The sequence below is a fragment of the Pinus tabuliformis genome, chromosome 6, assembly GCF_031772625.1.
Source record: "Pinus tabuliformis cultivar Carrire ecotype Pingquan chromosome 6, CPIR1, whole genome shotgun sequence".
NCBI lineage: Eukaryota > Viridiplantae > Streptophyta > Pinopsida > Pinales > Pinaceae > Pinus > Pinus tabuliformis.
In genome coordinates, this window is record NC_142292.1 from 1170632316 (window position 1) to 1170650959 (window position 18644).

At 36.3% G+C, this 18644-nt stretch overlaps 1 pseudogene; it reads right to left on the reverse strand.

Annotated features, from left to right (window-relative positions):
* Positions 1–4184: 4184 nt before the first annotated feature.
* On the reverse strand, positions 4185–4970 carry LOC149262953 (protein PIN-LIKES 2 pseudogene; annotated as a pseudogene).
* Positions 4971–18644: the final 13674 nt, after the last annotated feature.

Genomic DNA, 18644 nt, shown 5'->3' on the forward strand with positions numbered 1-18644 from the left:
CATGATGATGTTTGAATGTCAGTGGGGAATTGAGGGTTTTATTTCTTTATAGTTCAGTGTTCTAAGAAACATTGGGCTTCAAGGAAGGATTGGATTATGTCCTTGTAATTCTTAAGTTTCTAATTATGTGTATTGCAGGGTGATAGGCTTGTATTCTAGGTTGTAATATTCCTAGTTAGACTTAAGGGTAGTTTGGAATTTTACTAATGGCTTAGGTCTTGGTTAACCCTTGGGAATCACCTCTAATACATGAGTTAATCAAATGTTTAATGATGGTACTTAGGACTAATTACTATCGCACATGCCATCCCAAGTAATATGTGTGGCTTCCCTCTAGGATGACACTATTGATAAGAGGTGTAGGGAGTGTGACGGGAAATATTTTCAATTAAAAAAAGTGGAAATGTAGGTCTCGAGGTAAAGGAATATACACATTCTGGGAAATGGACATATGCTTCTATGGAAATGGAAATTTGACGATTGCAAATGGTAAGTTACATGTCCCGGGAGTAGTGAGCGAGGGATGAAGATGATATGTGTTGGGTGGAATAATTGACAATAAAAATTACTCAACATTTATTTCTCAATCTAGGGTCATATACTTAGATACACAACATTGTATGTGCAAAGATTGAGATAGTAGTGATCTACTACTTGGAGGAGCTAACTAGGAAAAAAATAAAAATTTGCATCACCCTAGGTTCCTTTGGAGAGTAAACTCTTGTACTATAACAATTGAAATACCTTTAGTGGTTGGTTCAAAAAACTAGATTAGGAAATCCTATATAAGGAACCACTAAGTTCATAGTGCCAAACCCTCCTAAACTGATTTACCTTCCATACCCTCAAGTCATTTGGTGCAAAAATAACATAAAATCTCATTATGGGTTCCAAAACCATACTGCAGGAAAGGAAACTTAGGCATAACAAGAAACACCTATTAGCTATGAAGTGATGTTGTCTCACAATTACAAGGAAATGATGACTAATTCTAAGATTTCCCTCAACTCATGCCATTGTTATGCATTAATTGTTGATCTAGATACAAATTGGGAAAATTAAAACATGTATAGCTTGAAAACAACCATGTTTCACACCACCAAAACATTAATTATATTTATATATTATTAATCATAAAATAACACACATAGATTGCGTTTTACAAGGAATGAACAAAGCATTAATCTTGTTTCAAAATCATATCTAAAACTTTACCAACCCAACACCTATTAACATTATACAATCACTATCAATTGAGTGTAAACCTACAATACACACACACAAGTTGTGAAGGGTCTCCTTATAGCAACAAGTCTCCTGTGTTAAGATATACAAGGCATAAATGAGTGTAACATCACAGAGTTTTATATGTTGTCCATGCATGCATAAAACATAGAAACCATATATCAATCAAAAAACTTTGTGAAAAAGGAGTTTGTACTATGATCTACAACAAGTATAGAATGATTTAATGGAACACAACTAGACAAGATCCTTCATCAACAATGAATGTATTAACCTCCTTTACAAAGAACAAATAGTAAACATAACCAAATGTTATAGCATTATCAACGTTGTTCTTACATAGATGAGGGGAAAAAATGACACATTAATCAAGATACAGTAAAGTATTTCAAACCATGTTCTATATCATTCACAAAAAATATATATTTTCAAACCATGAGATCGTACATCAAATTTCTGTAGGGAAAAACACAATTTGGAATACAAGCAACACATTCATAAACCAAGGTAACTTGCAATTTATGTTTTATATGAACGATTTTCTTAAACTTGATTCTACCTATCACATGAAAACCACACACATAAATTAAGCATTAAATCACATGAAATAAATGGGAAAATCACTTGGTTTATGGGTCGAGGTCAACCAACAAATTTTCCTTTTTGAAGAATACTAGATCACAATAAGACTAACACAACAAATAAAGAAACCTGAGCAATATCAATCTTTTTAATACTAAGAAAAACCCATAAATTACATCACAAAAGAGCTTGATCCTAGTGGTACCCACATGGGATCATCCCAAATACATAAAATAGTGACAAAACCTCTCCTTCAGTAACATCTAGCCCTAGTTTTACTCATAAATGTATATAGGAAAGATTAGAGGCGAATTGAAACCAATTTCCCCTTAAATAGTCTGTCAACTCATGATTAATTTACAAAAGATTGTCTTCTATGTATTCTTGGATGAACATATTATTTCATCGGGTTTATTTGGCATGGAATAATATGGGAACAACTTGATCTGATGCGTTTGGCTAATTCGTTTCTCAATTTGGGGCATAAGTGTTCAATGGTTGTAACAAAAAATTGTCCTTTTAAAGAATCACAAATATCTCCCAATATGCACACTTTTGAAGGATATTTTTACGAGTAAACTAATTGGGGATTTCTTGAACAAAAACCATGTTTTGTATTATCCAAATTATGCTTCATTTTCTATAAATCGGGACTGAAGTAAGTCACTCGATGCTACCTAACACAAATTATCCAGACTATTTGTCATGACCTGGAAGTTTATAGAATAAACTTAGGTGATATGTATAAAACATAGAAACATGTAATGAATGCTAGGAACAGAACCCATGTTTTTAAATTTTCCTTAGGTTTGGATAAATATTTCAAACTCAAAGGATAGTTACCAGACTTGCATAGAAGTTACAGGAACTAGGTAGAACCATAATCAATAAAGTCAAACATAATCCTCTCTAATCCGTTAAAAACAAAAGAAATTACATTCATTAAATACTTTAGCATTCTTCAGTTTATTACAACACATTCATGGGAGAACTTGGTAGAAAGGGAAATGAATGGGTGACAATATGCAGTGGGATGAACAAAAAAGTTGTTTTAAATGTTAAAAAAAATGACAAATTGGCAACCCAATACCTCCACCACACCTGTACTTTTGCATGCCCTCATTTAAATCGATCCTTATTGAGGCATACTTGAAGGATATTGAGTATTTGGATTGGACCTAGTGATTGCAATTGAGGAACCTTCCTCTAATCTCCAAAACCTACAAGCAATTTTTTCTTAATTTGAACAACTTTCATAGGTAATGTCTACAAGTTCAGTCCTGCTATATCAATGTAGTGAACTCCTTTAACTAGTCATAAAAAATGAATAATAATTGGATAGAACAATAAAACCTTATTAAAATTTCCCTCTATGCCCAATGTTGATATCCATAGCACCATTTTTCTCACATTTCCACTAACTAGAATCTCATGTACTTTTCTTGAAAGTTGTAGAAAATTTAGTGGCATATCTAGAATTACCAAATTACTACACCCACCAAAGAATAGCTTTTATGCCTCTCATCCTAAATGTTTTCGCTTCTTTTTAGACTTCATTGTCTGAATATTATGACAAACCATTTAAGACTTTTGAATTCAATTTACGAAAATCAATGCTAGTCAAACTTGGAACATACAATGACTTTATATGAAAGGAATGATGTGAACTAGCATTGTCTTTGTCTCTCTCTATATATATATTACAGAGAGATTCAATCATGCATATATCATTTGCAAGGAGTTATTTCTCATATTTAAAAAGATGAAACTTAGAAAATATTGTTCCTCAGTGATAATCATTAGACAGATTTTGAGGTATAAAATGGGCCTCCTAAGGAATACTATAAAATAATATCGGAAATAATAAAATAATATTAGATTACCTCATCAAGATTTGGAGGGAAAAAGGAAAAGCTACTTTTTCAACTGATATTTACACCTTATCTTCCTATGAATTTACTCAAATTTCAAGTGGGAGCACTCATTGGATGCAAAATTTATTTTTGTATCCAAGGAATACCCATGTCACATACTTTCAGTGGACCCTACTATACGAAAAATGTGAAATACATAAAAAAATGTGATTGCAATCATGTTTTTTCATGTATTTCACTTTTTTCGTGTAATAGGGTCCATCGAAATTATGCAACATGGGTACTCCTTGGATGAAAAATTAAATTTTGCATTCAATGAGTAAAATCATAGGGAGATAAGTCCAAAATGTTGAATCACCTCCATGGGTTATAGAATCATATTGAATCCTATTGGTTCTTAAAAAGTTTATTTTTGTAATACATTTTTGTTTTGAAGCCCATTTTTGACCTCAAAATTTCGCTAGAAATTTGTGTAAGCTAGTCTCACACATAATTAAACAATTTGGAGTATCACGTAGAATGAAAGAGAAATCACTACAAAAATGTGTTTCTAGAACAAGAGTGCAAAAGTTTACTTTGTGCCATATCTCCTCAAGATAGCCATTTCCCCAATCAAGATTTCACTCAATGTTGCATACTATAAAAGAAGAATAAAAACAAACATCTTATATCCACTAAGAATGATATGATTTTTCCTTGCCAGGGACACCATCCCAGTTCCCACAAGTGGAAGAAGTAGAATCATAGAGAGAATAATTCTGATAGTAGTTCTCATTCCAAGACTCAACTTATCTAGACCTCCAGCAAGAATACCTATAAGAACTAGCATCACCGAGGGAATCATCACAATTGCCATAATATTGAGGTTTTATATAAAAATTGCAAAAATAGAATATTCCTCACACACGAAGGATCTCAATTGAGGAACCATACCCACTATGATGGCCAAGAGAGATGCAATATTTGGAGGTTGAAGAATATGTTGAGTGGGAGTACTCTTGGCCACAATTTTGATCTTTCTCACAAATTTTTCTCATTCAAGAATCTCATAGACTTAGTAATAACCCCACCTTCTATATTACCCTCTACATGCTGATAAAATTATGTTAAATTGGGTTCGATACTTATAGACATGCTTTTGAATATTTAGGTAGGTGTCTTGTATTGCTCAATTTCCTTGTGAAGCATTATAAGCCACTCAGCTTGAAATGGAAGAGGTTTTCTTGCATCCATGCCATATAATTGTTCAAGTGTACCAAATGAACCCATAGTGCTGAACAGTTTGATAATGTTTTCTACAAAAAGAAATAAAATAGAATGAAAATGTATTTGCAAATTGTTTACAACTAATCACAGATGTGGAATACATATAAAATTCTCAAATTGAAAATGTAATTGGTTGGGATGCTCTTTCTTTGAGGATATCTCTATTGAGTATCTATTTTATAACCATTGGGGCTAAGCATAAACATGAATACAATAAAATTGGCCTTGGAGGCAGAATGATTTGAAAAGAATCGAATAAGGCCACAAATAATTAGAGAAAAAGTGTAACACCCTCCTCCCACATTACCCAAGTTAACTAGTCCACTAGAGTAAACATATGATGAGATGCTACTATGATTTTATTCAAGTTCCCATGTACAATTAAGGAAGTAGAATTGATGAAAACAACCAATGTAACCTTCTACACATGTTATAGAACCTTCAGGAGCTAACGAATCCTTCGAGGTGACCAACCCCTGAGGTAACTTAACATTTTAATGACATAGAGCCTCATTCACTCCCATGACATGGGTATTCATGTGACTGAGACCCTCCAGTGACTCCCACATTAAAGGTATGCCAATGACTGGGGACATTTTTAGCTAGTTCTGAGCCTGTGACCTTAGATTATGTGCTACCTTTTCAGGGCTAGGACTTAGGCCATTTTCGAAAACTTCATGAAACTTCTAGAAATGAAAAGTTGCATCAAAACAATGATACTAATGCAAATACTTGGACAAATACTTAATTGGACCTCTACTAGCCATGACATGCATTTCATCAAACATGTCACAAATATGCATTCTACATGTCATAAAAACATATCTGAGCATATGGGTCTCATACTTATGTGGGAATGGCTAAGAAACATTGATTCCTTATCCTATTAGCTGCATTATCATCTATTAGGTCATATATTCATTGTTCATTCATTTAAAAATCAAAACATGATGAGATCCATACATCATCATTGTCATAAAACATACTCATAACCAACATATAAACAACAAAAATAAGAAGGATACGACATCCATAAATGCCACATATGAACCAATACATTTACTTATAAAATACCAAGGGAAGGAACTCTTATTAATGAATGAAAAATCCAACGAGGTATGGGACTTCCATGAACCACCCGACCATAGATTGGCTGAAACAAATCAAGCAAATCACCCCCGTGTTATGTTGCAAGCATGAATGTGGGCTCATAACCAAAATCAACCATAGCCTACAATGGCTAAACCACCTCACCCTCATCAATAGAAAAAATATTTACTACAACCCCCACCAAATCACTAGGCCTTAAACACACATGAATGCCACTAGATTTCTCCACCTACACTGTAAGGAATTTTCGTGTCTCCTAGTCTCTAGGCTTTATCACAATCCATAGTCTGATTCAAGGATCACAAAGCCTAATCGAGACTCCACCCTCCAGGATTTACCATATATCTTGCCATTAAATGGCCAAGGATTCCTAGGCCTGATCGAGGGAACCCACCTCTAGGATTTACTGTATATCTCGTCATTCATTGGTTGAGGATGTCTAGGCCCACTGAGGTAACACAAAACCTGACTTTACTGCAACCCATAGTCCAGTTCAAGCGTTACTAGGCCAAGGCTTTACTGCAATCCACATCCTGATGGAAGGATCACTAGGCCATGTGTTCTTTCTTTCAAAGACCACCTAACTTAGTTTTGAATCCATCTAGAAATCCATCTCAACAAAAACATGAGAACCCCATCACATCATCACTACCCAAAAATGGTAAGGAAAGGTTGAAGAGCACTATCACACCTGGAAAAACCCATGCCAATTATAGCAAGAGATCCAAGAACACACATGCATAACCATGCATGCTAAACTAGCAAGGAAATCATACATGCAACTCGATATCTACAAATAATCCCAATGTAACCGCTTGATCTTACTCTTCTGACGTAGTGGAAACAATGGTTTTCTATAAACCTGCAAATGGATCAATATGACCCAACAATCACCCCACCGAACACCCCTTTTTATTGAATACTATGCCTTTTCCTTTCAGAACCCAAAGGCCTGTGAAAATGCTCAAAACAATGATTTTTCCCTTTCACAACTAGAATACCCTTAAAAATTGCCAAAACAATGCCTTTTCCCATTTTTAAAGCAATTCCATATATTATGCTGAAGACCTGGATCTGGCTGATCGGATGGCCCGGATTGAATTGCAATATCGGCAATCAGTAGCCCCAATGGTCTGCACTATTGGTGCTTCCCTTTGGCAAAGGTCCAATGTGATATCACTTATTACTATCGGTGATTGCAATATGCCCACTTAATGCTTTACTAGTCCCGCTCCCGAATGCCGATGCGATGTGTCGACAATCACAAATCACAAAGGTTCAGGTCTAGATCTTAATGTAGACCACCCCCTTGTAGCGATGTGATAATATGTGCCAGACCCAATAAGACTCAACACTCCTGTGCATAATATTTCAAATCCATTATACAGATCCACTAAGTGTTTTTGCACGATTTCTCTGTGTAAATGGGATTTTCGCTCATGGAATTAAACAACACTAAATTTGTCTTTGTCTCTGGGTTTTCGATGATAAAATATGGGAACACATTTGTTGATTCTTATGGAAACAGGAAATCATAGATTCTCTATCGAAATACAAACAAACAGATGGGAAAGCATGCACAATATGATTTCCACGGGTCTGATAAAGGAATTCACACAGACAGCATAAATTATTCACCAATTAAACAATATTATAGAGTCTCGGCCTTGAGCCTGCTTACAACATTAAAGACCTCTGTTCCTATTAAAATGCACACACAATTCTTGGTTCTCGCTCTCCTTAATCCTATCCTCAATCTTCCCCCCCCCCCCCCCCCAAACCTTCCTTCTTTTTTTCTTTTTAATACATCAGAGGTAGTTCCTCTTGTAGTTCGAGGAACTATTTTCTTAGTTTTGAGACAGTTTCCTCAAACTAATTCCCATCTAATCCTATATTGACTAATTCAAAACTAACAATGACTGATTCAACCTTCACTTACAATAATATAAAATGAAACTAAATAAAATAGAAATTGAGATGTTTTCCTCTATTTGTTAAAATAGAACGGAAAACAAATAACAAACAAGAACCAACTCCTAGCTCTTGCCTCTTCATTCAGGTCCTCCTACATCAGGCTCCTGAGGTGAATGAAATTCATGGCTTCTGTCCATGAGCTCTTCAATAGAGTACCTAGCATTCTGAATCTGGCCAGCATCTAACCAAGAACTATATTCAATATGATGACCCTTCCACTTGACTAGAAACTGTAGATATTCCTTCCGTCAGGTCCGTCTAGCCACCTGGGTATCTAGGATCTATTCGATCTCTAGAGGCTTTTATGGGGGCATTTGTTTAATCCACATGTCACTCTCTTCCTAGATGTTCTGTGTTCGTCTTTCTGAACTGTCTTCATCCTCTGCCGCAATGTAGTGGTACAGGTCTACTACATTAAAAATGGGTGAAATTCCAATACCTGGGGGTAACTACAATTCATAAGCATTTGCAGAAAATATCCGAAGAATCTTGTAAGGCCCAATCTTTTTCCATTTCAAATTGTTGTACTTGCCTTTAGGAAACCTCTCCTTGCATAGGTGTGCTAATAATAGGTCTCCTACGTTGAATTATGCCTCCCGCCTTTTTGAATCTTCCTTATGCTTGTATCTTTGGCTATTGTTCTATAATTTTAATTTCACCTGTTCATGAAGATCATTGATTGCCTTTGTGAAGTCTTCACCATCAGCACTCTTACGCTCCAACTATCCCAAATCCCGTAACTCATGTACTCCACATGGGTGCATTCCGTATAGGATCTGGAAAGGGCTACTGCCTGTATTCCGGTGGGGTGAATCATTATAAGAAAATTCCACTTGTGCAAGCACACGATCCCACTGTTGAGAATTTTCTCCAACCAAACTCCTCAACAAATTTCCTAGACTCTGGTTCACCACTTCGGTTTGGCCATCGCTCTGTGGATGATAAGCTGAGCTGAAGTTTAGTTTGGTGTCTAACTTCTTCCATAAGTTTCACCAAAAATGTCTTGTAAATTTAACATCTCAATCCGAAACAATATACTTTGGCAAGCCATGTAATCTAACTATCTCGGTAAAGAATAAGTGCACTACATGTGTGGCATCACTAGTTTTCTTGCATGGAATGAAATATGCCATTTTAGTGAAACGATCCACCACCACCATGATGGAATCAAATCCCTGTTGTGTCTTTGGCAGACCTAAGACAACGTCTAAACTAACTGAGTCCCAAGGTCTGCTCAGAATGGGTAAGGGTGCATACAACCCTCTATTCTGGCTATGTCCCTTTGCAAGCTGACACATTTTACATCTAGTTACAAATCTTTGTACATCTCTATTCATCTTATGCCAATAGTAAAAGTGGCTCAACTAATCCAAGGTCTTGTCTATGCCAAAATTCCCAGCTAAACCTCCACTATGCTTTTCCTGGATTAAGTTCTCTCTCATAGAACATTCTGGAATACATAATTGCCCTCCTTTGAACATCAATCCTTCCTGCATGTTATATTCTAGCCACGAACTGCTACCTCTCAACAATGGATTTTGGAAAGCTTCATAAGCTTCCTTAAAATCTGCATCTGCCTCATACAAGTCCTTAAGATGTTCAAATCCTAACACTTGTATGGTACTTTCCTGTAGGATCAGATTCCTCCTACTTAACGCATCTGCCACTTTGTTAGCTTGACTGCTGATATGTTTCAACACAAAGTAAAACTTTGCAAGTACTCCACCCACTTCACATGTTTATGGTATAGCTTATGCTATTGCTTAATATACTACAACACAGAATTGTCTGAAAAATAAGATAAATTCATTAGCCAACAGATAATGTCTCCAATGCTTTAGCACTTGAACCACCGCATAAAATTCCTTGTCATAGGACGTGCTCTTTTGCCTACTTTCATTTAGTTTCTCACTAAAATAGGCTACCGGCTTGTCCTCTTGGTTGAGTACTGCACTAATGGCTATCCCACTGGCATCACGACGAACTTGTAAAAGTTTGTTAAAGTCAGGCAATCTCAAAATTGGTCTTTCGGTAATTTTCTTCTTGAGCAACTGAAAGCTCTTCTCTGCCATTTCTGTCTAATGGAAAGGCTAATTTGTTTTCTTAATGGTGTCTACCATAGGTGCACAAATCCCAGTGAAATTTTTAATAAATTTCCGATAAAAACTCACCAATCCATGAAAACTCCATACCTCAAACAAACTTTTGGGGGATGGCCAGCTAGTTATAGCTGCAACCTTTTTCGGATCCATTTTTAATTCATTCTCAACAATCACAAATCCTAAATAAATTAACTCTTTCTTGAAAAAATAACATTTCTTCAAATTTATCAGCAATTTATTCTGCTGTAGTCTTTCTAATACATACCTTACGTGTCAGAAATGTTCCTCCTTCGCCTTGATGAATATAAGTATATCATCTAGATACACAATCACAAATTTCCCAATGAATTCCTTGAGCATCTCATTCATCAACCACATGAATGTACTAGGAGCATTGATCAATCCAAATGGCATAACCAGTAATTTGTACAAGCCTTCATTTGTCTTGAAAGCTGTCTTCCAGTCGTCACCTTCCCAAATTCTGATTTGGTGGCAGCTACTTTTTAGGTCTATCCTTGAAAAGTATGCTGCTCCACTTAGAAAATCCATCATATCATCCATTCGAGGTAATGGGAATATGTACCTAATAGTAATCTTATTAATGGCCTAGGAATCTGTGCACATTCTCCACTCACCTCCTTTATTGGGAGCTAAAATGGTCGGTACTGTACAAGGGCTTAAACTCTCCCGAATCGGTCCTTTATCCAACAACTCATGCACCTGCTTCTGTATTTATTCATTGTCCTTTTGACTCATCTAGTAGGCAGCCTTGTTTGGAAAACTGGCTCTCAGAATAAAATCAATATGGTGACTGATGCTCCTCTTTGGTGGTAATTTGTTCGGTAGATCATCTACCATAATATCACTAAATTCTTACAGCATGCTCTGTATCACTTCTAATAAATCAGTAAGGTTGGTGTGTATTAGTACTGCTCTTGGTCTCCTCCCAACTGCATAACCCATCTCACTCTCTTCAATTTGTCATAGAAACTCCTTTCCTCCTAGCAGTAATGCTTTCGTTCCACTTGTTTCTGCTGTCTCCTCTCCTTCCTTGGCTTCCTTCATAGGTACCAAGGTATGCTTTATCCCATCTTTGACAAATCTGTAACAATTTGCCACTCCATCATGGACTACCTTTCTATCGTACTAGCATGGTCTACCCAACATAATATGGCACACATCCATCAGCATTATGTTGCAAGTCACTTTATCCTTGTACTTGCCTATCTGAAAATCTACCTTGCATTGTTCATCAACCAAAAATTGGTGTCCCTTCTGCAACCACAACAACCTATATGAAGTTGGGTGTTTTACTTTCTTCAAACCCAGTTTCTCCACTATCTTCGTAGCTACCAAATTATCAGTACTCCCACTGTCAATAATCAATTTATAGCATTTTCCATGTGACTTACATACAGTCCAGAACAATGCTTTCCTCTATGTCTGATCAGCTACTACCTTAGCTAGTTTTAATAACACCTTATTCAACACCAAGGCTTCCCCAGTTTCTGGCATATTCTCCACCTCCTGTGGTGGTGCCTCCGCTTCATTGGGATGCGCAATATATGCTCCCCTCTACACGGTTTTCTCATTTTCAAGACATTCAAAGGACCTATGTCCCCACTTGTGACACTTGTAACACTGATAGGCATTGCCTCTGCCTCTACCATTACTTCTTCCTCACTAGTATGGCCTTCCTCCTCTAGTGTTACCTTCCCTTTCACTTTGTCCTGAAGTCTTCGAACTACTACCCTCTTCATTGTTATTGGAAGTCTTACCTCTGCCAAAGGTCTATCCTCGACCTTTACCAGAACCTCATCCTCTCCTGGCATTTTGTTTCCTGGCAATCTTTTCTTCTGCTTTCAAAGCACTCTAACAAGCTTCATCTATGGTTTTAGGGGAAAGAATGCTAATTTCATCTAAGATCTCCATCCATAGGCCATTTACAAAACTTGATGTCTTCTTAGGAGTATCTTCAACATAACCAGCCATCAGGTTAACTATAAAATTCTTCTATATATTCCTTCACAGTCATCATTCTCTGTTTCAGGTTCTAAACCTGTCTGTAAAGGGAAATCTAATAGTCTTTAGGCAGAAACTCACTCTTCATTTCTGCAACCATCCTGTCCCACTTTCTAATCAAGGGCTTGTTTAGTCTCCTCCTTTCTTCCTATACACCATCCCACCATAATGCCGCATGTCCCTTAAATTTTGTGACAGCAAACCTCACCCTCTTATCTTCACTGATTTCTTCATACTCAAAATATTTATCTCATTCACTTATCCAGTCCAACACTGCCTCTATGGACAAACTACCATCATAATTAGAGAGCTTTGGCTTTGGCTTGCTACTAGCCAACAAAACTGACTTTAATAGCTTAATTCCTGGCCCTTCATCATCTGACCCATCTGTCATAACCATGTTTTCATCTTCACTATCATCTCCACCTTCCGGCTCTCTATGCCTCCCTGCTTCCAACACTGCCAAACGTGCGGTTAGGGTTCTAATTTCTTCTCTTAATCCTTCATTTGCTGCTCTTTTGACAGCTCTTGCTCGACCCCTTCTTCCTATCTCCATCTTTACTAAGAGAAAGGAAAAAAAACATGCTTTAATACCAAAATGATGCAACAGAAACAATGGTTTTCTATAAACCCACAAATGGATCAATATGACCCAACAATCACCCCGCCGAACACCCCTTTTTATTGAATACTATGCCTTTTCCTTTCGTAACCCAAAGGCCTGTGAAAAGGCTTAAGACAATGCTCTGAAATACCCTTGAAAATTGCCAAAAAAACGCTTTTTCCCCTTTTTAAAGGGATTCCATATATTATGCTGAAGATTCAGATTTGGCCGATCAAATGACCCAGATTGAATCGCAATATCGACGGTTGGTAGTCCCAATGCTCTGTACTATCATTGCTTCCTTTTGGCGGAGGTCCAATGCGATATCGCTAATCACTATCAGCAATTGCAATACGCCCACTTAAGGCTTTACTAGTCCCACTCCCAAACGCCGATGCGATTTGTCAGTAATCTCAAATCGCAAAGGTTCAGGTCTAGATCTTAACGTAGACCACTCCCTTGTAGCGATGCAATAATATGTGTCAGACCCGATAAGACTCAACAATCCCATGCATAATATTTCAAATCCATTATACGGATCCGCTAAGTGTTTTTGTGTGATTTTTCTGTGTAAATGGGATTTTCACTCGTGGAATTAAACAACACTAAATTTGTCTTTGTCTTTGGGTTTTCAATGATAAAAGATGGGAACGCATTTGTTGATTCTTATGGAAACATGCAATCATATATTCTCTATCAAAATACAAACAAACAGATGGAAAAGCATGCACAATATGATTTCTGCGGGTCTAATAAAGGAATTCACACAGACAGCATAAATTATTCACCAATTAAACAATATTACAAAGTCTCTGCCTTGAGCCTACTTACAACATTAAATACCTCTGTTTCTGTTAAAATCCACACACAATTCTTGGTTCTTGCTCTCCTGAATCTTTCCCCCCCAACCTTCCTTCTTGTTTTCTCTTTAATACATTAGAGGCAGTTCCTCTTACAGTTCAAGGAACTGTTTTCTTAGTTTTGAGATAGTTTCCTCAAACTAATTCCCATATAATCCTATCTTGTCTAATTCAAAACTAACAATGGTTGATTCAGCCTTCACTTACAATAATACAAAGTGAAACTAAATAAAATAGAAATTGAGATGTCTTCCTCTCTATTTTTTAAGATAGAACGGAAAATAAACAACAAACAAGAGCCAGCTCCCAGTTGTCGCCTCTTCATTCGGGTGCTCCTGCATCATCTTCCTTGCTTGATATTTTCTTCCTCTTGTCTTCTTGTCTTTTATTGATCCAATGTTGAAGTGCTCCAAGAAAACTCTAACGGTCCAATAGTGTGAGAAAGAGAGAATAAAGAGAGAGCTCCAAAACTGAACTGACAAAAAGGTACCCACCAATCCTGAGAAGCCTTTTTATTAATGAATCCTCTATTTTCTTCAATCTTCCATTATTTTCCTTCATTTTCCTCCTCACATGAAACTTGTGACCTTTCACCTTCCTTTTCTCCTAATTTCCATTATTTTCATAAATAAAATGCCTCATGCCTTTGCCAAAGCCTTTTCCATTGCCTTTGCTAATTTCCTTAGCCATAATAAACCAAATAAACACCCAAACTAGGATGTTTTTCCCAACATTCAACTTGGAAAAAGTGTCCCATAACCATGGTTATTATTTTTCCTTTATTAGCTTTTTATTTACATGGAATTTTCCCTAGGGTTGTTACAAAAATATTGAAAATAATCTTCCTATATGAATCAAATCCATTTTATTCTCTTGTCTATAGGCATTTCAAAACTGAATGTGTGAATGATAAGGTTGCATACAAATATTTCATTTAATTATCTTCACTTTCATCAGACAAAGATGACACTTGAAGTTGAGCAACCATTTCACAAATATCGCTATTAGTGATGGATACTTGACCCTTACCTTGTGTGTCAATTTCCTTCACATTGGCAACTAAAAGTTCCCCAAGTACTTTAGCACCATGATAATTGACCCTACCTTCTATATCCAAAGGATTGTTTCTAGTCAATAACTTTGTTACTAGACAAAAAACATGCGTTTTTCCCTCCAAAATAACCATATCAGTGTTCAGGAGCATTGTTATACCTTCTTATTGTAATTCACGTTCATCTATCTTGTATGAATTTGTTGTTTATTACTCATATGCAATGAACACTTCACCCTTTTTTCTCTTTAATAATATTTTGATCGAGAACCATTGTGCGATTTTAAGGTATATCCATTTGAGATGCCAACCTACTCTAATGCATTCCATTATTTTTTCTCTCCTCAACATGCAAATTGCTTTTTTCTTTTCCAATGACAGAATTAGAAAAACGAGTCACCTTTTTTTTTATGTCGACATCAGGTGAACTTGGCAAGACAGATGAAGATTTAGAAATGACAATATTCCCATGCCTAAGATGGAGAGAATCTCCAATACCTTTCTTCTCTCCAATTATAGAATTAACGAAAATATTACTACAACTTCAATTAGAATTAATATCATTTGTTGATTCAAATTGCTTATTATTCACATCTCTAAGCCTTGAATCTACTTTAGCGGCATCCTAACTACATGTTGAGCTCTTCAATTTTCCTACAAGAACAATATTGTTATAAAAATTCATATCATTTGTTTCTTTCTTCACAACTCCAACATCCTTTGTAGAAAATATGTAACTATCCCAGAAGTTTCCATTTCTCCACTGTATCCCTCAGCAAAACTCCGCAAATATGAAGACAAATAAGCAATGATAAATTCACTCTCAGGTTATAAATCTTGTAAAGGTTTTGCGGTTCCCCTTGAAATATCCCTTTCGGTGATCTCATCTACAAATGTTGAAACTCTTGATATCCTTGATGAGGGAGGGTTTAAAAATAACCATGTTTCGAGATGACTTCTTTGAAAATGGTATCCTTTCAGGTTTTTTTGGATTTTTAAATGAAACTCATGGATCAACAGTAGAATTATGCTCTCGTAATGTAGAATGCATAACTTTTTCTACATCTAGGTTAGAATTATTCCTTGCATCAGCTACTTTAACCATCTTTTGTAGGGTTGACATTAAAGGAACTACTAAAGTGGAGAATGATGTTTAAGTCAAAAGTAACTCCTCGACCTGCCTATGAGACCCACTAAGTTTAGATTCCTCCACAATAACCTCCCCCTTTTACTCCATTTCCATATTTGAATAGATTCCTATCAATGACATAAGTTGTTGTACCCACTTCTTTTTAGGTTTGTGCTCATATTTTGTCATCTTATTTGAAAAATCATTTGTTGAAAGAGCCACCTACTTTATAGATATTTTTTTCTTCTTTTCAGTAACATGATGATATAATCCAGACTCAAGTGCAGAGACAACTAACAAATTTGATACTTTCTATCTAACGGCTATAATTATTATTGTTTTGAATGTAACTTCGCAAATACATTGTAGTGGGGCAAAGCAATGAAATAATTATGCTCAAGTCCAACAATTCCACTATTCCCACCAATTTTAACTTTTATATTCCAACTCTAAACTTCCGATATCCACATACATCATTACCTAAAATATTTTTGATAAAAGAAACACACGCTAGTAGAACATGTTGGAAATTATGAAACAACATAATATATTAATGCCAAAATCTGTGCACCAGAGCATAGATAACTCCCTAGCACCACTTATACTAGAATTGTAGCTTCCATACCTTGTAAAAATCTATTTTTTGAATGGAAAAGTCCCTTTTAATGCCGTATGAAGTAACTAACTTTTGGGGCCATCAATATCACCTTCTCAAGAATGGACACTACCAATTATGCAATCCAGAAGAAAGATAAGAGTAATAATATTATTAATTAGTAAAATATTGGTATCATCGACAGAGAATGGTTCAAGAGGATAAAGCTAGTGTTGGAACATGACCATGAGGATAGGAAAAAAAATGTAGAAACAAATGAATGCTTATGTAGTTCATCATCACCATTCTTAAATCTTCAACAAATCAAAATAATTTACATTGATTTTAACCTCATGTTTTACCTATTGTAGTTACCAGACATACTAATGAAGGGACTAATGTACCATGAAGTTGATCCAAAACCAATGTTAACTATGAAGCTTTCTCTTGATATTAGTAAAGATAATCATTGATTATGAGAAGTTGATAGCTACTGATGATAAAATTGAGTCTAAAAATGATCGAAAATAGGGTGCCATGCCAATGAATGATGATTGTACAATGCTAATTATTGATGAAGGTTTCTTTTACAAAGCTAACTATTGAACAATGAAATTGATTTTGTGATTTTGATAACAAACTAAGGTTGAAAATATATCCCTGTTATTTGTAAACCAAAGGGCCACAACTTTGCTGAAAATTTTACAAAGTCTCCACTAAATATTAACCCATGGTGAAGTTCATTACCATGTGTTGTGGGGAAAAATTCCTATGCAGGACGATCCTATCCACCTAAGGTGTGACAGTGCCTTAGCAACAAACAGAAGCAACTATTCTAGTATTCTTCCTTTATGAATTAAGAATGAAGAGAGATGGATGGACTAACCGGTGTCTTCCGTTTGTCCCTCGATCTGGTTTCTTTTCTCTTTGAGAGTTCCCAACTACTTGCCTTCTCGCTCGCCCAGCTTCAACAGGTTCCTGCAAGATCACAAGAAGGGAACACTACACAAAGACATAGATTCATATTCATAACTGGTTCAGGATTAGAAATAAACCAAATACACTAATGCAATCATACATCAAAGACACATCAGCATATAGGAGAAACCAAGATAGCTTTATTGATGAATAACAAGGTTTAGGAGGAGATACAACAAAGAGAGTTCCAATCTTGCATCTCCTTCCCAGCAAATGAAATTCCTATCTTCACCTCCCTTCAAAGCATTAAGCACCCAATGATTCCAATCTCAAACCAACAGCAATTCTTTGCAATAACAAAATTCCAGCCTCTTAGATCTCATGGAGAAGAGATCTATATATAGATGTTTGGAGTGAGGATGAGTCAGCTTGTGATCTTACTAGTGTCCTCTCTCTCTATCAGTTCTTACTTCCACTTGGAGACTAAGAGCCTCTTACTCATCACTTAGTCGAACTCAGCAAGGCAAGTGTCATGGAGGAAGATTCTGGAAGCTTCCACAGTCTTGACACCTCTCACAAGAGATACTGACATTTGTCATTTCCCGCTCAACGCACCCTGGTAGTGCTTCCACCTACGTTGCAATGCAACTAGCCAGTGTAGCCTCTGCATTTCAATGCAGGCAGCTAGTGGAGCTTCTGAATTGATCCTGAATTGACTTGTTTTTGAGCAGTTTCTGGTGGAGAACTTCTGTGAATTGCTGTGGTTTGTTAGCCTTGTTCCTCTAGGGGTAGGAACAACATGTTTAGGGACTTTGGATCCCTTGGATTATGGACATTTCATGCTTATAGCTGTAAGGCACAAAAATGTCTATAACAGTTGCCCCCTAAAGTGTGAGGCCGTTTATCGGGTGAAATGCTTTATTAGGAGGATCCGAAGTTCTTTCATTGCTGGGAGGAGACCTGTAATACAATACAATACAATACATTATTTTCATACTTTTTTCATGATCTAGCCGAGGTGGGCATTCCCATGCTCAGCTTTATAAATTCATTTTCATGTACATATAACAGACAATCGTGTGATGATAGACTGATGATTCTGAAAGAGCCATCATCCTTTTGGTAGGATGATTATCTGTGCTGCAAAGCTGTACATTTCTATGTCTTTATTTTCTGAATATATATCGTAGCCCGGATGGATGAAATTAGATCCAGGGTCTTCAATCTCGTCCGATCTTCACTCTAAGTACAAGTCGATCCATGTGAGAATTGCTCTGAAGTCGAACATGGAAAGATATCGCTTGATTACCAG